The sequence below is a fragment of the Schistocerca piceifrons genome, chromosome 1, assembly GCF_021461385.2.
Source record: "Schistocerca piceifrons isolate TAMUIC-IGC-003096 chromosome 1, iqSchPice1.1, whole genome shotgun sequence".
Lineage (NCBI taxonomy): Eukaryota > Metazoa > Arthropoda > Insecta > Orthoptera > Acrididae > Schistocerca > Schistocerca piceifrons.
Genome location: NC_060138.1, coordinates 676,481,976 through 676,507,854, shown reverse-complemented (window position 1 = coordinate 676,507,854; position 25,879 = coordinate 676,481,976).

The following is a 25,879-nucleotide window of genomic DNA, read 5'->3' as shown; positions in this document are numbered from 1 at the left end:
TTACGATGGGAGTTAAGGTACTCCGTATTGACGTCCCGTACGTGGTGTCTCCCCTTGTCTATAGTCGGTTCACGTGAGACATTGTTGTCAAAGAACCCTTAGTAAACAATCCTGTAGCCCTACGCTGTTTCGTGGGTCTCGAACTTAAGTAGATTAACGTAATATAAATACGTCGAATGAAGCTGAAAACGAGCAAGAACTCTTGGAATCAATAACTGAGAAATAAATCACCCTAAAGAGTTCCGTTAGATATAGACGAATTTCAGGCGATACCCCTATTGCAGCAAATTTGGTTTCATTGTGGAGAGTAAGAATGAAGTAGGAACAGTAATGTTGGTGTTAAGTGTATCTTGACTTTATTTAATATTAAATGACAAATGCAGTTTCGTGGAAAACGTTTTCATATTATTCTCGGTTACTCCCTGACATATTCGACTGTCTTGATTGACTTCTCGTTAAATAGAAGTTTTAGTTTGGTTTGGGGGAGTGGACCACACAGCGAGGTCATCGGTTCCAGAATAGCACGTGTCGGTAAGGCCAACCAGTGCATTAAACGGGACATCGTTATCTTTACGTATGATACCTTTTCCCAGAAGCCGTCCAGAGTCGAATAACAGGAACATGTACTGGTGTAGTAACTGCACGTGTGAGACAAGATAGTATCAAATACCCTCGCCATTATTTTACGAGTAGCTGCGTTGAATTTGTGATGTTATTCATCAAATCATAGGCTCTCAAACGGTTCAACAATGTAATGTATTCCATTCCACCATCTAGATCCAGTTTGTTTACAAAATCGAGCACTATCTCACCTTTATACCTCACAAACATATTGGTAACATTCAGGATTTGTTTACTACACAAACAAGTAGCTTGTTTTACATGGATAAATCACGAAAGGAAAACAAGGATAATCTGAAACTTTTGCGTCAGTCCATTACCCAGCGTAAAATGTACAGGCATGCTGAAGGCGTGTAACAGATGGAGTGCCCTGATACGGGAACCGACTGTTGTGCATTCGTTAAGTGCTGACGCAGGCCTCTGCTCGGGAAACATCTTTCGCTCGCTCTTCACTGATTTGTTGTCACGACGAAAGGTAAACAAAGAGAGTGGAAGGAACTGTAAATAAAAGCAAGAGGTCTCGGGCGTAGAGTTTTGTGACTCTTTCCAGCTCCCTGAAGCAGAGTCCTCCGTCTCCTCCGACCTCACTTTTGAGGAAACACAGTAAATTTGAAAGGGGAGGTGGTGAGTAAGGTCATTCCTACTGCCGGAAATATTACTGAATCATAGAAACATAATGCCGAAATATTCGAAATTGCCTAGTGTGTTCAGTTCTACCAAACATAACACACTGCTGACTCCATTGAATACAGAAACCCAATTCAGAAATCAGTTACTTCATCTTAAAATTTTCTGAATCACAAGACATTCGTCTTTATGTAGCTTACTTTTCCCGTCAGTGATTTTTCCGTCCTGTATATGTAGAATGACTTCAAAGACGAGTCAACAAAGTGAGAAAGAAATTTCCGAAGGGAAGGGAAATTTAACATCTTGTCGACGAGGTCTATAGAGACGGAGCATAAACTGGGATCAGGAAAAGATTAAAAAGGATTAACTGAGTTTCCAGTCGGTGCTTCGAAGAACATGTTAAAAAAAGGAAAAACTTTCCCTAATGTTCTGAAAAATTGTATTTATTTCGTCAAGAAGCGGCATTTGGTTTCTGAGGCCATCCTCGGGTGACAACAGACTGCTGCAAACACGGATAAAGATGATGTGCGACTGACACGCATATGTAAACACGCTGTATTTTTATATCTTGTGTAGATATCTGTGTAAGTCGCATATTACGTTTATCTGTGTTTGCGACATTCAGTTGTCACCCGAAGATGGCCTCAGAAGCCGGAAACCGGTTCATTAACAAATAAATATAATTTTGCAGAACGTTAAGAAGTGCTTTCCTCTTTAAAATGATTAGGAACAAAATAGGTCGCCTCCGTTTCCAATGGGGCACCACAGCATGCTCTGACTGTTTTAGGTAAACCACGGAAAACCTAATTCTGGATGTCCGAAAGGGATTTGAGCCGGATACAAGTGTGGTGTCTTACAGCTGTGCCATCTCTTTCTGTAAAAGAAAAGGTTAATTTTGCTTATTTCTCAAATGAATCAATTCCAAGGTAAAAATGTCTTTAGAATATATTTTAAAGTTTCAGAACATCTGTACTTTCATTTACTGGACCGTTAAACATTAAAAAGTGACTTAATGATTAAAAAAACACTTATTCATTCAAACAGTTTAATCCGACATCCCTGTGAGATACATCAGTAAAAACACGCAGAATTAAATATTCACAAAGAAGAGGGGTAAAATCTGTGTTTCTAGTGACGTACTGGTTATTTGCGGACCAGCGGCAAGACTTAAAAACACTAAATTAAAGCCAGGAATACTCACTGAATTAAAAGGTCAGTAGCATCTCATAAATTTTTTTTTCTTAGTTGTGTTAACAATATTTGGGCAGTTGCAATTTCATGTCGTAGCGAAAACAGGCAGTCATTCATAAGAATTTTGTTTGGGTCAAGTTGGCCCAAAAGGCAGCTCTGCAGATGTTAACATTTCCCCTGAAACAGAAACAAAAGTTTAGTATTTAGTTTACAGAAGACGACGAAATCGTTAGTCCACAGCAAACTGGACAAGGATGGAATAAGAGACAACGTCCAGTTTTAAAAAGCAACCATCCTGACATTTACGAGGTATGATACAGTAAAGGTATGATACAGTAAACTGTTGCAGCAAATTGTTAGTAAAGCTCAGTTATAATAATTCTCACTCTTACCGGTTTCGCTTATGTAACCATCCTCAGATAGCCGTATTACTGATCTATCACTCGACGTCATCTTCGCTACCGTGTTTGCGCACTCAGTGGTGAGGGCATAAGTTGTGTTACAAAAGTGGACGATAAACATCATTGCTTATCTCGTCTTAGATTTCCTACTATAAAATGTAAGGAAACCAGTTAATTACTAAAGGTCTAACGTGTGCACGGTACATAACCTCAGTTGCAGGTTCAATATTTCATACAATTATTGACCGTATTTAAAAATTAAAATGCTGTCACAGTCTACTCATTAAGAGGTATAATGTTATGATAAAGGTTTAACGCAGTAAGACGAGTATTATAGTTAGAAAGTGTGAGGAAGCGGAACTCATGGCGCGCAACTTACCTAGACTATATTCATCCACTATTCGAGAATGAAGTCCAACAAATTTAACCGATAATTTCAAACATTTAATAGACTTACTCTCGCTAACATCCCGACAAAATAATGAAAGGAAAGAAGTTTGTCTCCCAGTTACATTTTATACAAGAAATACATTGGCAGTTGCGAATATGGACAACTATCAGCTATATAATGAATAGACGACAATGAAAATTTGTACTGGACTGGGACTCGAACCCGGATTTCCCGCTTTCACTTGCAATCGCCTTACCATTTATTTTTTTTAAATTTTTTTGTTCGATAATAGTCGTTGCGTTTGGACAGGACGGACGTCATAGGATATTCGTTCAGGTTGATCGTTGATTTCTTTACTGCGTAAAATGTCTCACCTGTACGGGAATATACATAATGGCAGTGGCCCTCTCTCTCTCTCTCTCTCTCTCTCTATATATATATATATATATAGAGAGAGAGAGAGAGAGAGAGGGCCACTGCCTCTCTGACAGAACGCGCTGAGCTACCGTGCCGGCTACCATAGGCTAATCGTGCACGACTTCCGGCTAGACCCAGACTTCCATCTGTCGTGACGGTGTGCCTACATCCTGTACTCGTACATCCATTATGTATATTCCCGTACAGGTGAGACATTTTACTTGAAAGTCTCTTGCCTGGTGTCAGAGGATAAATGCGATATTGCAGTGACTGTGTTATTCCTAAACATTATCAACATTGCGCCGTAATTCGGAATAACACAGGCACTGCAGTTATATTATCGCTGTTAAAGTACAAAACCTTCAGCAACAGCCATGGTGTAAAATTGTATCTTTGTACGAGACATAGGTCAGGAGGTATGACGTCATAAACATTGAGAAGTGCGAAAACCTACGTGTGGGTTGTGTGTATATGTGCGTGTGTGTGTGGGAGGGGGGGGGGGGAGCTTACTAGTTAAAAACTAAAACCAAACAATATGAGTACTGTGAGATGAAAACTGAAAACATCTCCTGCGGGGAGAATACGTCGCTAAGCAGATTTGGGAATGCTACACATAAGAACAGTTATAATTTTCTTACACTTAAGTCGATAAATACGTTCTCGAAAAAAAAAATTAAATAAATACTATTGCATTGAGGGTATTTTGCACAGCAGTGCATCTCTCAGTTTTGTGCGTTTCGCGCTACCTCTAATAGACGCAACATATTACACGTAAACAGGAGCCCAGAGGGACGTGACAACAAAAGTGTTTTTGTCGTGTTTTACACACTTCAGCTCAGCGGGTCGAAGCTCTAACTAACACATTGTCCTGAAGGATTAGTGTACGGCGGACCTGTGTTCGACAAAGTACACAGGGCAGCTTAATGGCGTTAATGGATTCTAGATCCGGTAACAAATGTCGTGCGCCCCGCGCAGCGCAACTGTTAAGTTTAAATGAGGGAAAGCTTCCGGGAAGCTTATCGACCGGCCGCCAGATCAGTTGATAATGGACACGGCGGGGCAAGCCGGTGCGCACGCGCCGGTGCAGGTAGCCGGCCTCGTTAGCCGGTCTTCGAACTGTCCTGATGCGTTCTTTCAGGGTTTTTGGAGCGTTGAAACAGTGATCCAGGCGGAATCTTCACTCTTGTGCATTAGTAGACTTTAAATCCCGTTTAAACTACAAGGTATTTTAAAAAGATTCATGTGTAGTGCATTAGTAGACTTTAAATCCCATTTAAGCTACAAGGTAATTTAAAAAGATTCACGTGATTCCACAGGATTACAACATCTACATGAATAAAGATAGAACCTTGCCTATCGAATGCAAAAATTCACCTTGGTACCAGTTGTGAGTTGTCGGTTCATTTGGTTGCTGGTAGGGCTCTATCTGCCAACGGCCTTGCCGCAGTGGTAACACCGGTTCCCGTCAGATTACTGAAGTTAAGCGCTGTCGGGATTCTTGGATTGGTGACCGTCGGAGTCGGCCGAGCGCTGTTGGCAAGCGGGGTGCACTCACCCTTCTGAGGTCAATTGAGGATTGAGAAGCAGCTGACGACGGCCGGGAGAGTGGTGAGCTGACCAACGCTTCTCCATATCTGCATCCAGTGACGCCTGTCGGTCAAGGATGACACGGCGTTCGGTCGGTCCCGTTGGACTACCTCGCTCGCTCGTGACGTGTCGGGAGGGCGATCACAGTACAGCGAAAAGTATTTTGCGCTCTCTTTTGCAACAGGTGGAATTGTAGTGCACTGTGTGGCCTGAATTTCGTCGCCAATAAGCCACTGCAACTTCGGAACTTCACATTGTTTTCCTGCCCGCTGTCTTTCACGCAAAAGATTGTTACAGTAATCATGTACCGGAATAATTCAGAATGATATGAGGTTCAGTTTATTTAACTTCATATCATTCAATTTTTTATTTTTATAGTTTTAATTTATATATATATATATATATATATATATATATATATATATATATATATATATATATATATATATATATTTTTTTTTTTGATGCTAGATTGGTCCCTACTTCACTTTTAATTTCGAGATCATTTCGAAATTTTCCGTTTTCAACGGGACGTAGCACCAACGCACTAGTACCAATATCTGCATCAAAGAGATTTTTTTAACTACCAGCTGCCTCAACGATGGATCGACTGCAAGGGCAGTACAGATCTTGATTGCACTGCATTGTTGGGCTTCAAGGTCAACTGATCTCACGGTATGAGGTTTTTTTTCATTTTTTATTTTTTTAGCAACTAAAGGAAATGGGAGGATTTTGACTGGCGTCAGAATGTTCATCGGGCGTCTGCTCGAGGGCTCATTGAACATTTATAAAAGGCAAATGAAAAATTTTATCCTAATCGTAATATTGTACGTATCAGGTGATTATAATTAAGGTGTAGCTACTCACAGAGGTGCAGCGTGGGCTGTAATAATTGTATGGCAGCGAAATTTGGTAGATATTCTAATGCGTTAATGCTGAATCGACGTATGCAGGAAAAAAAAAAAAAAAAACTAGTTCCAATTTTGTCCACTGAGTAGAAATCCGGTCCTGTCAATGGAAGAAAGACATGTAGAAATGTTTCCATATGTAACTGTTTCGGAACGGGGTATGGGGAGAAAAGGCAAAACAATTGAGAAAGGGAACGAAACGTCAGAACGAAGAATTTCTACAGTTCGACGACGGGCTCTTAGTCTGGAAGTTTTAGTTAAGAGGAACGACAGGTTGACGCTCGAAACAACTTCAAACTTTTTCATCACGGAATTCGAAAGTATATACCGTGAAGAATTATTCCCCAAAATGTCATACACGAACTCCAAAACGTAACGATTCTGCGAGCGTTTGAGGCCGAGCGTGGACGGCACGCCTCGGCATTAGAGATCCGTTTCCGCGCTCATGCTCCCTATATATACCGATCTGAGAAACCTGATTTGCTGGATCGTTGTTTGGGCGGTTTTACTCAAAATGTGAACGAAAGTTTCAACACTCTCATTTGGAGATACGCTCTAAAAATAACATCCAGCCGAAGTGAAATTGTCAACATTGCTTCAAATTTGGCCGTATGTCTATTCATTGTAGGTCATACTGCATTAATGCACGTGGCAAATGCCCTTCATGTCAAAATAGACGATAAAATGCGCCTATTCTATGAAGACAGAGACGCCAGCGACGATGCGCTTAGCAATGAAAAGGGTTTTGAGGACGAAAATGAGGCCTTATCAGGTCAAAGTAGCACAAAGCGGCGATAAACTAGCCGGGGCGATAGTTATTATGAACCAGGCCAATCGGTGATATCTCGTGAGTTTCAAGCCTTGTCCCTTTTTTTAATATGATAAATACTTGTCAAACTTTGCATTTTTTTCAAAACCATGGTTTCCGGCATTGTTGTCGTCGCCTACGCTACAATTTTGCATCCGATTTTAATGATTTTTTTGTCTCCCTTGAAGCAAATTGAATTATCCTCAGTTCATTGTAGCCGATTTTGTTTCATGTTGACAGTGTTTTTCAGGGCAAAAAAGAGGTGTCTAAATAATGGCCATTTTTCCAAACATCTATAATTTCATGAATTTTTTTTCGCATCCCTACGACGAACTAAAACCACAACTGTAAGGATCAGGTTGTTATGTTAATTTCATGTTTCAGATAGCCACAAACGGAGCTACAGCGACAACCTTCGACCTACCTCCTTTCAGAGCTGCCTCGGGAAAATTTGAATTACACAGTGAAGATGTTAATATTTTTCAACACAAAAATATCAATGAAAACTTCATTGTATGCTTTATTCATTGCAGAACATTTCTCTACTACATTTCAGTACTGAGAAAAAAATCCTGAATTTGAGCAATATTTTCTTCCGTCACCTTGTCATTCCTGCACAATGAAGACGCCGGCGTGAAAGCCTTAACGTTATGATTATACGTCTATACGGGTAGGATATGTCGGTTACGGTCCGACACGTGGAGAGTCTACGTAAGAAGAAAGCTCAGCAGCTCTGTACGCTCACTTTTTTGCTGCGTTGTCCAGACACCGGGACAGTTCCGTAGTTTCTGAAGGTGAGTAGATTGTTTCATTCAGCGCAAGCTAACCGTATCGGTTTACGTATTGAACTGGCGATACCACGGGAGCGCATTCATCAAACACGTCGAGGACTGGCGGTAACTAGCAGTCACCTGATAAATCTCGATTTATTTATTAGCAATACAACGCAGTTTTGTGATTGGAATAAGGTGGATAGGCTAACACTTAGATTTATGGAACTTAGTGCAGAGGTGTCTTCTAATAGGCCAGAAGAAGACGTTTGACAATTAACGGAAGGGCAGAAAGGAAACACCGGTTACAGGCAATTCACGTACAGTCATTAATTTGTCCGGCAAAGAATTATCTAAGGTATAAATAACTAATATAGAGGCCGGGATTCGTCTGTTACCATCACATTCTGCTGATGAAGTCAAGATGGAAATAGCGAGGATACTAAGTAAAGTTAGACCACCTGGCTGTAATTTGGGTCAAGGTGAAAAGAAGGTGTTATGGGAGATTAATGCGAACAAGAATATTATAGTACTTACTGACGATAGGGGTAGTGCTACCGTTGTGTTGAAGGGTGCAGACTACGACAGGCAGTTCAATGGCCTTTTGGATCCTAGCACTTAAAATAAATTGAAAAAGAATCCTACAACGAAAGTATCAACAGCTACCAGTCGATTAATAAAAATTCTTCCATTCCTACAGAGGATAAAAAATGCTTTTGCAAAGTGGAAGCTTACCCTTCTAGAATATATGGGCTACCTAAGTTTCAGCCAAAGTGATTGTCACTTTGACTTGGTGTCGCTGTTCACCATGGTTCCGATTAACGAAGCACTTTCTTACATAGCTGATATGTTTCCCACGGGTGTAGTAGCCTCGTTTCGATAATGCCTATTCACGACTTATTTTCGGTATAATAATGAGATCTCTGAACAAATCGAAGGAGTTGCAATGGGGAGCCCTGTAAGTCCAGCTGTTGGTAATTTTATGCTTTAGTTAAAAACTGTTTGAAATATTTAAAATAAATTGTGAATAGTACTTTTTCCAGGATGACATTTTGGCAGAATTTTTGAGTTGTTTGTAGTTATCTTACTTTGTAACTAGATTCTTAAATAACGAATCCTTGACCAATTGTTCACTAAAAAAGGGGCCGTGTAATCAATTCTAGTAGTTCGATATGCCCACCTACACAACCGAACATTGAACGACAAACAAGAATCATTACAATTGGAAATTGGCAGAGAATCATATTTAGTTATGTAAATAAGTGCAGACTTTCGACTTCTACAATTCTGAACACCAAAAACGCCATTAATACTCCCAAACATAAATTCTATGCCACACCTTACCTCATTTAAAAACATTTTTTCTTTCATCTTTATATAACAATACAAATGAGTCAAATTACCTTGAGCAAAAGGTTCCTCTGAAACGCAATACTCCAAAATAGACCAAACAGACAAAATAGTGTCCACAAAGTGCTGTTTTCCAGAAACAGAACTAGCATCGACTGTAATAAGAAAGCTATCGCCCCTCTTTTTATACCCACGGTGACGCGGTGGAGTTGCAGCAGCGTCTGGAACATGTCCAAGCCGGTCAGGCACGTCCTGGCCTGCCGGCGGCCTTGAAGGAGTTACGCAATCCCTAAATCGCGGAATCTTGCCACTAGTAATACTAGTAATACTGTTGGTAACCATTCCATGGAATTTTTTGAACAGCAGACGCTGCAGTCAGCCCATTAAAGTCCTTTCAAGCCGTATCGGTATGTGGATGACTTTTGTGATATGGAATCATGGTGAAGAGGAACTGAATTGTTTCTTGATTCATGTGTCTAGCAAGCGAACGGGTTGTTTGCAGACCCTCAAATGGCATGTTTCTAACCAACACGCGGCCGTCACTAGCACCGGCACGGGACCAGCTTTCATCAGAAAACATAACAGACGTTCACTCGGCCTCCAATGAGCTCTCGCATGACACCACTGAAGTCGCAAGTGATGATGGTTTGGGGTCAGTGGAATGCACTCTACGGGGCGTCTGGCCCGGGGCTGTCCTCGTAGTGAGCGATGTCTAAAAGTTCGTTGTGTCAGTGTGGTGCCAAAGCCGCTCAAATCGCAGCTGTACATGCGATACGATGAGCCAGAGCCATACTCCAAACGTGATGGTTTTCTCTGTCGGTAGCGAGACGTGGCCGTCTGGAGCCCGGACTTCTTGCGACCTGCATTCTAGTGACCACCGCTGCCGGCAGTCATGAACAGTGGCTACATTCTGCCAAGTCTTTCTGCAGTATCGCAGGAGGTAAATCCAGCTTCTCGTAGCCCTGCTACGTGACCTCGTTCAAACTCAGTGGGGCGTCTTTGTCACCTTAAAGGCAATCTTGACTATCATCATCTCACCACGACCATTCTCAAAGGTAACTAACGATGAAGATCGTTACAGCGTGTATTTAAAGCAAACCTGATTTGCATCCTCACACTACCAGGGCCACTCTTCTGCGACGGGCAAGAAATTTGAACAATCATCTTTCAGGTGCAGAATCACGCCTACCAACTTTCGTTTATGTCGCACAACTTCTTCTTGGTGTTGCAATTTTTCCTTTGTTGTGGTTGTGGAAGGTGTAATCATGAAGCAGGGTGATGGACCCATTGCATTAATGTGTGGCATCAAGAAATTTTATAGTATTTGTTTACCTAGAAGCAGCATTCGGCAAAGTACGATGATGGAAATACTCAGAAAAATAAGAATATTTCTGATCTTACGAGTCCAGCTGTCGACACGTCAACTAATTTGGCCTATAAATTGGGCAGCATATTAGGTATTTCTTCACATTTATTATTTCTTCACATTTATCAAAGTTAAAAGTGGCATGTAGTGTCAGTGAGGTGACTTTTTCAGCTGTACCGCAGTACCAACGTAGTAAGTCCACGTTGATTAATCTTACAAGGTCATATGAGTGAATCATCGATACTGTTCACCCTGCAACTACTGAGAATTCTGCTCCTCTCTGCAAAAACCATACACTACACTACTGGCCATTAAAATTGCTACACCAAGAACAAATGCAGATGCTAAATGGGTATTCATTGGACAAATATATTATACTAGAACTGACATGTGATTACATTTTCACGAAAATTGGGTGCGTAGATCCTCAGAAATCAGAGCCCAGAACAACCACATCTGGTCGTAATAACGGCCTTGATACGCCTGGTCATTGTGTCAAACAGAGCTTGAATGGCGTGTACAGGTACAGCTCCCCATGCAGCTTCAACACGATACCACAGTTCATCAAGAGTAGTGACTGGCGTATTGTGAGGAGCTAGTTGCTCGGCCACCATTGACCAGACGTTTTCAATTGGTGAGAGATCTGGAGAATGTGCTCGCCAGGGCAGAGGGCGAACATTTTCTGTATCCGGAAAGGCCCGAACAGGACCTGCAACATGCGGTCGTGCATTATCCTGCTGAAATGTAGGGTTTCGCAGGGATCGAATGAAGGGTTGAGCCACGGGTCGTAACACATCTGAAATGTAACGTCCACTGTTCAGAGTGCCGTCAATGCGAACAAGAGGTGAGCGAGACGTGTAACCAGTGGCACACCATACCATCACGGCGGGTGATACGCCAGTATGTCGGTGACGAATACACGTTTCTAATGTGCGTTCACAACGATGTCGCCAAACACAGATGCGACCATCATGATGCTGTAAACAGAACCTGGATTCATCCGAAAAAATGACGTTTTGCCATTCGTGCACCCAGGTTCGTCGTTGAGTACACCATCGCAGGCGCTCCTGTCTGTGATGCAGCGTCAAGGGTAACCGCAGCCATGGTCTCCGAACTGATAGTCCATGCTGCTGCAAACGTCGTCGAAACGTTCGTGCAGATGGTTGTTGTCTTGCAAACGTCCCCATCTGTTGACTCAGGGATCGAGACGCGGCTGCACGATCCGTTACAGCCATGCGGATAAGATGCCTGTCATCTCGACTGCTAATGATACGAGGCCGTTGGGATTCAGCACGGCGTTCCGTATTACCCTCCCGAACCCACTGATTCCATATTCTGCAAACAGTCATTGGATCTCGACCAACGGAGCAGCAATGTCGCGATATGATAAACCGCAATCGCGATAGGCTACAATCCTACCGTTATCAAAGTCGGAAACGTGATAGTACGCATTTCTCCTTCTTACACGAGGCATCACAGCAACGTTTCACCAGAAAAATCGGTTGGAAACTTTCCTCATGTCAGCACGTTGTATGTGTCGTTACCGGCGCCAACGTTTTGTGAATGCTCTGAAAAGCATTTGCATATCACAGCATCTTCTTCCTGTCGGATAAATTTCGCGTCTGTAGCGCGTCATCTTCGTGGTGTAGCATTTTTAATGGCCAGTAGTGTAGTATGACCTTTACGGGGATACTCCTCGGATGTAGCTCAGCCTATGGTACGACTACGTCTGTCGTTGATGCAAGCAAGCCAACCTACCGTGGCAAGATTGATGGTTAATGGTGGGCAACAAACGTTGTTTGCGTGTTTGTTTTTTATATGCTATTTACTATGCTATTGTTGGTTTTGGTTTTGTTGTTGTTGTTGACTTCAGTCCAAAACTTGTTTGATTCAGCTCTCCACGCTCGTCTAAACAGTGCAAGCCTGTCCATCTGCGCGTAATTACCACAACCTAAATCCATTTCTGGCACATTACTATATTCAACCCTTGGTTTCCCTCTATAATTTTTACTCTCCCACACTTCCATTACCCAACTGACACTTACGTGATGGTTCGGGATTCGTTCTGTCAACTGATCTTTCTTTTATTCAGATTGTGCCATGAATTTCCTTTTTTCCCAATTCGACTCAGTACATACTCATTTCTTACATAGCATACCGATTAATTTTCAGCACTCCACTACAGCACCACATTTCCATTTCAAAATATTTTATTTTCTTCTTGTACGAACTGCTGATCAACCACGTTTCACTTTCTATACAAAGCTGCATTCCAGGCAAATACCTTCAGAAAAGCATTCCTAAAAGTTGAATTGATGTTAGATGTCAACAAATTTCTCCTCTTCAGAAATGGTTTTCTTACTATTGTCAGACTATATTGTGTATCCTTTTTACTTAATTCAACAGTTATTTTACTGGCTAGATAGCAAAACTCATCCACTATATTAGTTTCTAATTTACTAATCTAATTCCGGCAGGATCGCCTAATTTAATTAGAGTAAGCAACATTATTCTTGCTTCATTTTTGTTGATGTTCCTCTGACAATCTGTTTCAAAATCACTATTCATTCCGTTCAGTTAGGGTCCAAGTCCCTTGCCGTCTCTGACGATGCTACTACGCCATCGGTAAATCAATTTTTTTTTCATTTTTTCTGTGTGTGCCATAACTCCATCTCGTAAGTTCTTCTCGATTTCCTTCACTGCTTGCCCGATGTACAGATTGAATAACATGGGGGACAGGTTATAACACTATCTACCTCGCTCCTCAGCCACTTCGTCCCTTTCATTTCTGGTTTCTGTACAGGTTGTAAATAACCTTGCCCTCCATATACTTATTCCTGCTACCTTCAGAATTCCAAAAAGTTTTGTTGCTTAAGCATTGTTAAAAGCTTTCGCTATTGTTATTACATCTATTTACGCTAATTCCGTGTTTGTTATTATATGACGGACATCAAATTCTATAACGTTGCGAGAGTTTTTAAATGATTTTAAAGTTTTGCCTCCCATTTTATCGAATAACTTACAATATGAAATGAAGAAAGCCTGAACATATTTGTGTGTGCAAGATAGAAGACCCGTACGACAATGAAGTTAATATCGCTGTTTAAAGGTATTTAATAATGAGGCACCATGTCACCAGCACATATCAATAGGTTCGATCATCTGGGCAATGGTAAACTTTGTCTTATATCTTTGAATTGGTGTTTACTATATGTCGTGTTAGATGTTGAATAAATGCGTGGGAGCAATGGGAATAATGTTTTATGTGATATATCGTGAGTTTACTTATGCATGCCTTACAGCAGTGGTGTTATTCAAATATTTAACGAGTACGGAACGTTGTTCTCGCTCGAGTCTACTAAGACAGCATGTGATTCAGATGCTCCTACCTATGAGTTTTAAGCAACCTGCAATGTTTCCAAATACCTTGTGAAAAACTTTCATATTCTCTTGTTCACTACATGCAAACCATTAGCCCTACGTGAAAAATGAGCAGAACTTTTTTGTAAGAAATTTAATGTAGTTAAATTTTGTACTGCGATATGTTTTCGCCAGAGGCCGTAGTTTTCGAATTATTCAAGAAAAGTACAAAAGTAACATTAAAATGCCCATTTCTTGAGTGACTAAAAAGGCGTGGCCTCCAACGAAAACGTACTCCAGTACAAAATTTAACGACATTACATGTCCTACACAAACGCCCCACTCAATTGTTGTATCCAACCAACAGTTTGCTCTTAGAGAGCGAGAGAGTATGAAAATCTCTGTGCATGGGTTTTGAAGACATTACAGATTTACCTATCGGTAAGGACAACTGAATCACCCTGTATGTTTAAATTATATGTATAGTACACACCTATAGATGGCGACAGTGTAAAATAAAGAGGTTATGAGTAAGCACTTGAAAATGTCACAGTGCTGATATCACCTGATTGTGTGAAACAAATTATTGTGATCGTAAGACAGCCATGATGCAAGTAACAAATTTGTGACTGGGGCACGCAATATGGGAATCGCTGCCATTCTAAAAAACGAAATCACCTTATCTCAGAGCTATGGTCAGATGTGAGCCTCTATTACGTACTTCTTGTTTCTTGATATGTCCTCCTCTTGTACACCGATATAAGAAGTCGCAGTGCAGTGTTGCAGATGACAACATCAGCTAATACTGACATCTCGTTATAAAATTTCCAGTGCTGATCTTTGCTGCTTTAAAGGCATAACGATGACTTGAAAGGCATTTCGTAAGGACTCATTATTCAGGTGTTGCATTAGGTTTAAAAAGTGTTCATTCTTTTGCTAAGCTTAATTTTGCAAATGTTCTGCTTTATAACAATACCTGTCAGACGTATAACTACAAAAAATATTTAAATGAAATGAATTTATAATTTGCAAAATTTTTAAATCAGGCTAAGAAACATAAAATAATTTCTCCCAGCTCCATACAGATTCCTAACCCCTTGCAGACAGTATCGGAAACTTGTGATTTTGAATTTTTAATAGCTGAGAAAAAATTTGTACAATTTAAAACGAAGAACGTGGGGAGCACGCAACAGATAATAGCAAGGACACGAAATATTCATGCACCAATTACTAAGTACTGCAACAGTAAGGAGGTGAGCTATTAATGCATCAGTTGTGTTCTGTATGCACTCCGCATTTTCGCTTTAAGGCTTACAAGTTTTTTTATAGCTGTTAATAATTAACTATCAAAAATGTTCAGGTTCAAATGGTTCAAATGGCTCTGAGCACTATGGGACTTAACTTCTGAGGGCACCAGTCCCCTAGAACCGGTTCCAGACTGAAACGCCTAGAACCGCACGGCCACACCGGCCGGCAAAAATGTTCAGGATTGACTGTATTTACTGTATGGTGTTAGGAACCTGTACGGGGATAGGAGAAGTTATTTTATACTTTCGAGTCTGTTTAAAAATGTAGTCTATAACAAATTAATTTTTATTTGTATAATGATTATTTTCTGCTTTTTAATCTTGTGTGTATGTTAAATTTTTCAGTTGTTTTTAAGCATTTTGAAGAAATTAAATGGAGACATGAGGTAAATTTCAGGCTGATATCACTCTTCTTGTGACTCAGCCAATATATTGCTTCCTTCTCGAAAAAAACTTGTGAGGACAAAAATGAGATTCGAGCTCACACGGAGGCTTACCACCATTCTCTCTTCCCGCAAATAATTCGCGATTGGATGAGAAAGAGGGAGAAATGGCATTGATATACAAAGTAGTCTCGAACAAACACAAAATCAGAAAACGAGATAATATTGCATTGTCATACATTTCAGAGCTGCGTTGAAAGTTTCAAGTCTCTAGCTCACGAAATGTCAGTTGCAAAGGAAGTGCCTTACGTCACACAACAGACAAGAAAGCGAGTTATTGATGTATTGTCCTCCAGTCATGAGCTATATTTGATACTTCTAGCCTGTAGCTCACCAGGAAGTTAGGTTAAAATCAATTGCAAATTTGAACCGAATAAACAAGAAAGCAATATTCATCTCCTTTTCGCTCCTCTCTCTACTCGGCTGTGCCCCTCTGCTGATACCACCTCTAATGGGTTAAGATACTACCTGCTCAATACGGTGATTCAGCAGGGCAGGCGAGATATCAGGTGTTAGCAACCCCTATTTACGCCTACCCCCATCGCCATGGAAGGCAGGTGGGACAGATATACAACAGAGCGAGTTAGTATTGCGTTGTTATGCAGTTATGAGATATGTTAAAAATTTCAAGTTTCTAGCTCGTCGGGAAGTCAATTTAAAGCAAACTGTAAAATTTGTACTGATACACAAACATGAAAGTGACATAATAAAAACGTTGTAAAAACCGTAAATGATCCGTACTTAATTTCATTCTACCTGATACATGATGCTTCTTTTGTGACTTATGTCCACTGACTGACTAGATTTTTTGGCAAAAATTGGCATCGTTGTATCTGGCTGCAGATGTTTAACCACACCTGAGGGAAATGTATTGACCATTTATAGAGATCGTTTTCCCAATTAGCTATTTGTCGAGAGGATTAAAAGTGTTATATCTTGTAAGCACATACAGGAACCAATAGCGAAATTTGTAGCAGCTCTAACATAAATTTGCTTTAACACTCGCGTACTAGAAAGGGCAGCTGGCCTAAAGGATGAGAGAGATTCAGTTTCGCAGTGTTCACACATTTAATATAAAGCGCTAAGCTAAGCGCGCAGAATTCCAATTACTCCTTTTTTATCCGACTGTGCGGGCCAGGCGCTCCCTTTCCCCTGGACCGGCTATAGCTTTTATTAATTTTCATCTCGTTCCTGACGGGCCCGTGCGGCCATCGCGCTGCCTAAAAGTCTCATATCGGAGTGGTTCCGGACCTAAATAGCACCCGGCGGCGTGACAGCACGGGATAAAGGGTCCTGACAGAGACGGCTCTATGCGTTTATCACCGCCGAGTGGGATATGTGAGATTATTTGAGCTCGCGTTCCCCGATACGCATCGCTGCGACCCGTTGACGCGCCCTCTAGTTGCCACGATGTGGTCAGCGGGGACAATTGGCACTGCCGCGTAATTGTGGTAAATGATCACTCGATATCAGGTTGCGTTTGTTATCAGGAGCTTATCAGTGACAGTGCAGTACTGCATACGCATTGTTCACTGCAAATGTCGCACAAAAGATGTGTCTATGTGGTTGTCCATTGACCGAACGACTGTATCCCTTGTCTCTGCCGTGGAGAAAGCTTCATATGTAGGAGTTTGATTTTTATATTCATGGTGAAATTATAGTTGGAAACAGCAAGTGTAATTCATTATTCTTCTCCAGTCCTCGATCGCAAGAAGGGATTGACGGATGAAAGTGCGGCGGCGTTTGTTTACAGAATGAATCAGTCGCGTTGGATGTCACTAGGCCGCATCTGATGTTTCATTGTACGTGCACTGCGACATTATAGTCAGAGCACACTTGAGAGTATAGGGAATATGGACCTTCTACAGCTGGCTTATTCCTCCGTATCGTCAGCGCAGGCAGACACTGTAACACCAGATCCGCAAGGTGTCACACGGCGTACTAAGACGGGGAGATACGAGCGTAGCTGCTAGCGATGGTTTTGCTAGATAATCAATGTATGTCATTAATGTCACTTTTGTTAGTGAAGAGGAACTCGTGAAGCTATCGGAACGGTGCAAGCTTCTTCAACACTTTAATCCGATTGGCAGCCGCACAGCGTGGTGTGACATGGTATCGAATCGGTCGTGTGAGCTAGCTCACTATGCACGGAAATAATCTGTCAGCGAGTGGCCGCACGACACGAGACCGTGCACGATGAAATAAGACACACATTTCTCAACTTTCTATTGGATCCGGATGCTTGACTGTACTGGCTGACTTTGAAATACGTACTTCTGTTGACTGTTACGTTTTAACTTACAAATTATTGTATATTATTACTTTTCATATGAAATATGCACCTAGTTTTACGTAAAAAATACATGATACAACTTCCCCATCTTGAAAAGAAGCATTCTGCTATGCTCACCAATTGAATACCTTTTCACGGAATGTTACTGCTAGCTGAGTTACTATTTTTTACGCATTATTAAGTTTTTCTATGTAAGTACATCAAACGATATTACACGATTTATTGTAAGTACGAGTTCATTACTTCATTATGAAGCAACTCTCTAGAAAACGAAGAAAAATTAACAGAAATATGACTGGGAATGATCATTTAAATAAGGATTTGCTGACATTTAATTCATTCAAAACATAACACGTCACCAACGGCAGAAATAATAGGAACTGAAACTGATTGGCTGGAATAACTGTAAGATAAGATGAAAAGTGTAAAATTATTGTTGGTTCACGTGGTGAGGGGACAATTTCATTCCTCCATTATGTGACACTCCTCATAGTGGGGGCACACTTTCATTGAACTCTCATATGACGGGCCTTTTGTAGTGAGTGCATCCTTCCATTGGTCAACAAAACGGTAACCCTCATAGTAAGGGTGTTCTTTCATTTTTGTATGGTGTAACGGACTTCATAGTGAGTTACCCTTTCGTTGGTACATCTGTGATGAACGTCATAGCGAGGGTATGCTTTCATTGAGAGACTTTGGTCTCGGTTGCTTTCGCCGACCCCTCGATTCAGATGACACAGTTGCTGAACAATTCAAAGAAAACTTGAGTCTCATTTAAATAGGTAACCCCCGCCGCCCCTACAATTATGGTTGGTGGTGACTTCAATCTATTCTCGATATGTTGGGCAAAACACGTGTTTAAAGTCGGTGGTAGGCATAAAATGTCGTCTGAAAGCGTACTGAATTCTTTCTGAGAAAATTATTTCTAACTATTAGTTCTGGGCGCCACTCGATGTGTAAGTGGTTGCGAAAACATACTTGAACTCTTAGCAATAAATAATCATGAGCAAACAGGGAGCATTATGACGGATACAGGGCTAGTGACCACAAGGTCCTTGTAGCGTGACAATACCGTATCCTCCAAATCCACCAAAAGTAAACACATAATATATCTCCACAGTATTTGAAACAGCAGATAAAAATTTGCTTGACGCCTTCCTAAGAGACAGTCTTCATTCCTTCCAATCTGACTTCGTAAGCGTAGACCAGATGTAGTTTAAATTCAAAGAAATGGTATCGACGGCAGTTGAGAGATATATACCAAATAAACGAAAAATGGTACTGACACATCATGGTACACAAAGCAGGTTGTAAAACTGTTGCGTAAGCAACGAAATAGGCATGTCAAATTTAAAAGAACTCAAAATCCCCCAAACTGGAGAAGTTTAAAGACGCTAGAAATTTAGCGCGATTTTCAGTACGAGATGGTTTTAATAGTTCCAACACCAAATCTCTGTCTAGAAATCTGGCAGCAAACCCAAAGAGATTCTGATCGTATGGAAAGTACACCAGCGGAAAGACATAATCAATACCTTCACTGTGCGTTGCCAATGATAATGTTTCTGATGACAGTGCCATTAAGTAGTGATACTAAATAAGGTTTATCAAAATTCCTCCACTAAAGAATGTGAAGTAGATATTCCAAATTCGAACCAAGAACACCTGCTAACATGAGTAATTTAGACGTATATATCCTTGGCGTATCGAAGAAGCTTAAATCACTTAGTAAAGCAACGCCACCGGTACAGATTTTGCAACAGTAAGGTTGCTTTCAGAGGACGCTGATACAATAGGTCCATACTTAGCAATTCTGTACAACCGCTCGCTCGATGAAAGATCCATACCTAAAGGCTGGAAAGTTGGACAGATCACACCAATACTCGAAAAGAAATAGCAATAATCCGCTGAATTACAGAACCATATCACTAACGTGGATTTACTGTCTTCGAACATTATGAATTATCTCTAAGAAAACAATTTATCGACAAATAGCTAAAAGGCATTCATATAAAGTTGTTTTTCTGGAACATAACTAGCTCTTCATTTCCACGAAGTAGGAAGCGCTACAGTTGTCAAATAGATTCCATATTTTCAGTTTTCCAGAAGGCTTTTGACTCTGTCCCTCATAAGCGGCTTCTAACTGACGGAAAGTTTGGCGTCCCCCAAAGAGTTGTTATAGGCCCTCTGCTATTCCTGATCTATATAAAAGATTTAGGAGACAATCTGAGCAGCCCTCTTAGATAGTCTGCAGATGATGCTGCCATTTTCCGTCTTGTAAAGTTATCAGATGATCAAAACTAATTGCAAAACGACTTAGACAAGTTACTTACACTGATGTGGTGGGAGTCATCGGATAGCGACATTCATACACACAGATGGCAATTGTATCGCGTACCTACGGCATAAAAGGGCAGTGCATTGGCGGAGCTATCATTTGTAATCAGATTATGTGCATGGAAATGTGCCCGACGTGATTATGGTGGTATGACGGGAATTAATAGACTTTTAACACGGAATGGTAGTTAGTGCTAGACGCATGGGAGAATCGGTTTCGTAAATTGTTATGGAAGCCAGTATTCCAAGATCCACAGTGCCAAGACTGTGCCGAGAATACCAAATTCAAATTTCAGGCATAATCTATCACTATAGACTTCACTTAACGGCTGCAGGCAGCAGTGTTTGCGTAGGGTTGTCACTGCTAAGAGACACGCAACACTGCGCAATAATCGCAGAAATCAATGTGGGGCGTACAACAAACGTATCCGTTAGGGCAGTGCTGCGAAGTTTGGCGTTAACGGGCTATGGCAGCAGACGACCGACGCGAGTGCCTTGCTAACAGCACGATATCACCTGCAGCGCCTCAACTGAGCTCGTGACCTACCGGTTGGACCCTAGACGACTGGAAAACCATGAACTGATCAGATGAGTCCCGAGTTCATTTGGTAAGAGCTGATGGTAGGATTCAAGTGTGGCGCAGGCCCTACGAAACCTAGCACCCAAGCTGTCAACAGGGCACTGTGCAAGCTAGTGATTTTTATGGATGAGAATTACGCCATGTTACCGGGCCATAATTGTTCACGATTGATATGAAGAACATTTTGATCATTTCTGCTGAATGATATGGCCACCCATATATCCCGACATGGATATCTTCGAACACTTATGGGACATAATTGAGAGGTCATTTCGTGCACAAAATCCTGCACCGTTAAAATTTTCGCAATTATAGACGCCTATAGAGGCAGTATGGCTCAGCATTTCTGCGGGTGGCATCCAACGACTGGTTAAATCCATGCAGAGTTGCTGCACTAAGCCGGGTAAAAGGAAGACCGTTTCGATATTAGGATTTATGTTTTCGTCTCAGAATGTGTGGCGCGAAAAGTGACAATTGACTCACATGAGTACTACAAGGATTCCGCTAAATTTGGGTTACACGATGAATGAAACAAATCTAGTGGCTGTGAATTCAACAAAACGCGGAGCGATTACAATTACGAAACATTTTAATGGGAACGATCACGTAGAGAGTGTAGTGCGAATAGCGAATCAAAGACTGCCATTTACTGATATGTCTACAAAGGAGACTGCCTACACTACGCTTGTGCGTCCTCTTCTGGAGTACCGCTGCACAGTGTGGGATCCGTATCAGATGGGGTTGAGGGGGGCACCGAAGAAGTTCAAACAAGGGGAGCTTGTTTTGTATTAATGCGAAATAGGGGAGAGCGTCTATTGGATATCAATCAGTAAAACAAAGACTCTTTCTTTGGGCACGATCTTCTCATGAACTCCCATCAATTTTCTCCTCCGAATGCGAAAATACTTTAGAGAAAGTATTTCCTCCATTTGACTGTTTCTAATGTTTTTGTTTTACTGTCTAGATTTCGGTCTTAGGCTATTTTCAAGTGTTACAATGTCAAAAATCGTCCGACTTGTGTGAAACACAAGCCATTCTCGAGAAATACGTGTTAGGCTGCATAAAAGAGGTGTGAGAATATAATTGCGATACATAAAAAGGCTGGAAACTTTGATGTCTAGCAAATGCAGTCAAGCCGTTTGGAGTATGGACATTTAATTTATATCACAGTCCCACTCCATTTGCCAGCCATGCAAGTTTACAACTTTTTATTTATTACAGATATGTTCTCATACTTATGAGAAATCTGTTTTATGTGACTTGACATGTACTTTTCGACGATGACTTGGATTGCACTCGAATCACACGATTTTTGACGTTGTAACACTTGAAAAGTATGGACATTTAATTTATATCACAGTCCCACTCCATTTGCCAGCCATGCAAGTTTACAACTTTTTATTTATTACAGATATGTTCTCATACTTATGAGAAATCTGTTTTATGTGACTTGACATGTACTTTTCGACGATGACTTGGATTGCACTCGAATCACACGATTTTTGACGTTGTAACACTTGAAAAGATCGTAAAGTCGAAGTCTGGATAGCCGCGCTGCAGTCATGGACTGTGCGGCTGGTTCCGGCGGAGGTTCGAGTCCTCCCTCGGGCATGGGTGTGTGTGTTTGTCCTTAGGATAATTTAGGTTAAATAGTGTGTAAGCTTAGGGACTGATGACCTTAGCAGTTAAGTCCCATAAGATTTCACACACATTTGAACATTTGAAGTCTGGGTAATGAAATAAACACACTATATACAGTCTATTGACGGAAACGTCTTTTCGAAGATTTTACGTGATGTGACTCCAGAAAAAGCAAAAGATCATAAAAAATATTTTTTGGCCTCCATCTAAATGCGAAGAAACGATCATAATAGTAAAATAAGCGAAATCAGAGCTCGCATGGAAAGATTTAAGTGTTCGTCGTTCAAGGGCGCTGTTCTAGTGTGGAGCTACAGAGAAACTTGTTGAACGTGGCATTTAATTGTGAATTGCTGACTAACAATTTAGTTGTAGTTGTAGCAACAGTGCGTTTCATTGGTTCGTCATAAGATGGACCTCATAGTGAGGGCATGCTTTCATTAATTCGTCATATGAAGGGACTAGGAGAGAGGGCAGCTGCCATCGGCCCATCATATGACGGGCTGCGTAGTTACGGTATGCTTTCATTGGTTTGTCATTTGACAGGTCTCGAAGTGAGAGCATGCTCTCCTTTGCCACAGCACGAAGTATCTCGGATGTCATGTGTCTCAAGTGTCTTCTATAGAGTACTCTAACCAGTGTGTGTATAGTGTCCTGTTGTTTTTTTGTTGTTGATGATGAAGAAGGGAGAAGCGGCACCGTTGCCGGTGCTGGCAATCGTCTCTTCTGGTACAAAGAGAAGTGCCAAGCGTAACGTCCCCTTACGATGGAAGAATCTTCACAAACGGTGAAGACACTACGGAGATCATTGGAATTCACACCGATTGTTAGCGACTTCGGCTATAGGGGAGGTAATGAGAAATACCGTACATGTCACAAAGACTGACCTTACTTCTGCCAAAAAGGCGTGTTTGCTTATTAGAATTTTGCAATATATTAAACAACATAGGTAGACGTATCACATCAGCAGTATCACAACATTTTAATTCGCGGCCACGCACAACTTCCATGCCTGCTTCTCAATATCTGTATTGCAGCTGTCGGAGCGGTGCTACCCATATTAGTTCCACGGAAGGCGAAGGGCTAGAGGAAAAAAGCACTCCGTCTTCAGGCCACAAGTGGCCTATCGGGACCATACGACCGCCGTATCATCCTCAGCTGAGGATGCGGATAGGAGCGGCGTGTGGTCAGCATACCGCTTCCCCGACCGTTATGATGGTTTTCTTTGACCGGAGCCGCTACTAATCGGTCGAGTAGCTCCTCAGTTGGCATCAAGAGGCTGAGTGCACCACGAAAAATGGCAACAGCACGTGGCGGCCAGTATGGTCACTCATCGAAGTGCCGGCCACCCCCGACAGCGCTTAACTTCGGTGATCTGACGGAAACCAGTGTATCCACTGCAGCAAGGCCGTTGCCGAAGGGCTAGGGGAAACGAAGAGTATTTTAAGTTCCTAGGCTTCCACGGCTAATGTCAATATGACTAAAATAATTTTGGGTATTAGTCCGAGTCATTATGAAACACTAAAGAAAATGCCGACGTTTCGACCAACTCTTTAGTGGTCTTCTTCAGTTGCCCTGAAAAGAACCGCTGCATAGTCTGTCGAAAGGTCGGCATTTTACTTCTTTCCGTATTTCATAATGAGGCAAGCTAATACCCAAAATTATTTTATTCGAAGCATAATTTATCACAAAATAAAACTCAGAGTTATTGAAAAATTGTGTTTATTAACACCAAGCAACTAATGTTACCACTTCGTAACAGATACCTATTACTCACCATGTAATTAGCTGGTTGGTTGGTTTGAGGGGTTTGAAGGGACCAGACTACAAAGGCAATCGGTGCCTTGTAATTAACTGAGAGAGTATAGTTTGTACGATGTATGTACAAACGTTCTATATTCACATTTTATTTGCTTTTAACATTGGATGGTGTTACGAAAACAAAAACAAAAAAGTCATCGGGAACTGAGCTACAACGACAATGCAAACTTAAAGAAGGCGGAGCCCTCGAGCCTTTTGGCATAGTTGGCATAGTTGCCATACTTGTGAAAGACACTATACTAGTGCAGTTGTCGGAGCGGTGCTACCCATATTAGTTCCATGGAAGGCGGAGGGCTAGAGGAAACGAAGCGTGTTTTAAGTTCGCAGGCTTCCACGGCCAATGTCAATATGAATAGAATAATTTTGGGAATTAGTCCGGATCATTATGAAACACTAAAACAATGCCGACGTTTTGACCAACTCTTTAGTGGTCTTCTTCAGTCGCCCTGAAGAGAACCGCTGCATAGTCGGTCGAAATGTTGGCATTTTACTTTTATCAGTTCTGAGAATTTACAAAGGATTCCGAATACATAAGTCTGAGTATAGTTCAGGTATACATGCCGAAGTCGCAAGCTGAAGATGAACAGATAGAGAAAGTGTATGAGGATATTGAAAGGGTAATGCAGTATGTAAAGGGGGACGAAAATCTAATAGTCATGGGCGACTGGAATGCAGTTGTAGGGGAAGGAGTAGAAGAAAAGGTTACAGGAGAATATGGGCTTGGGACAAGGAATGAAAGAGGAGAAAGACTAATTGAGTTCTGTAACAAGTTTCAGCTAGTAATAGCGAATACCCTGTTCAAGAATCACAAGAGGAGGAGTTGTACTTGGAAAAGGCCGGGAGATACGGGAAGATTTCAATTAGATTACATCATGGTCAGACAGAGATTCCGAAATCAGATACTGGATTATAAGGCGTACCCAGGAGCAGATATAGACTCAGATCACAATATAGTAGTGATGAAGAGTAGGCTGAAGTTCAAGACATTAGTCAGGAAGAATCAATACGCAAAGAAGTGGGATACGGAAGTACTAAGGAATGACGAGATACGTTTGAAGTTCTCTAACGCTATAGATACAGCTATAAGAAATAGCGCAGTAGGCAGTACAGTTGAAGAGGAATGGACATCTCTAAAAAGGGCCATCACAGAAGTTGGGAAGGAAAACATAGGTACAAAGAAGGTAGCTGCGAAGAAACCATGGGTAACAGAAGAAATACTTCAGCTGATTGATGAAAGGAGGAAGTACAAACATGTTCCGGGAAAATCATGAATACAGAAATACAAGTCGCTGAGGAATGAAATAAGTAGGAAGTGCAGGGAAGCTAAGACGAAATGGCTGCAGGAAAAATGTGAAGACATCGAAAAAGATATGATTGTCGGAAGGACAGACTCAGCATACAGGAAAGTCAAAACAACCTTTGGTGACGTTAAAAGCAACGGTGGTAACATTAAGAGTGCAACGGGAATTCCACTGTTAAATGCAGAAGAGAGAGCAGATAGGTGAAAAGAATACATTGAAAGCCTCTATGAGGGTGAAGATTTGTCTGATGTGATAGAAGGAGAAACAAGAGTCGATTTAGAAGAGATAGGGGATCCAGTATTAGAATCGGAAATTAAAAGAGCTTTGGAGGACTTACGGTCAAATAAGGCAGAAGGGATAGATAA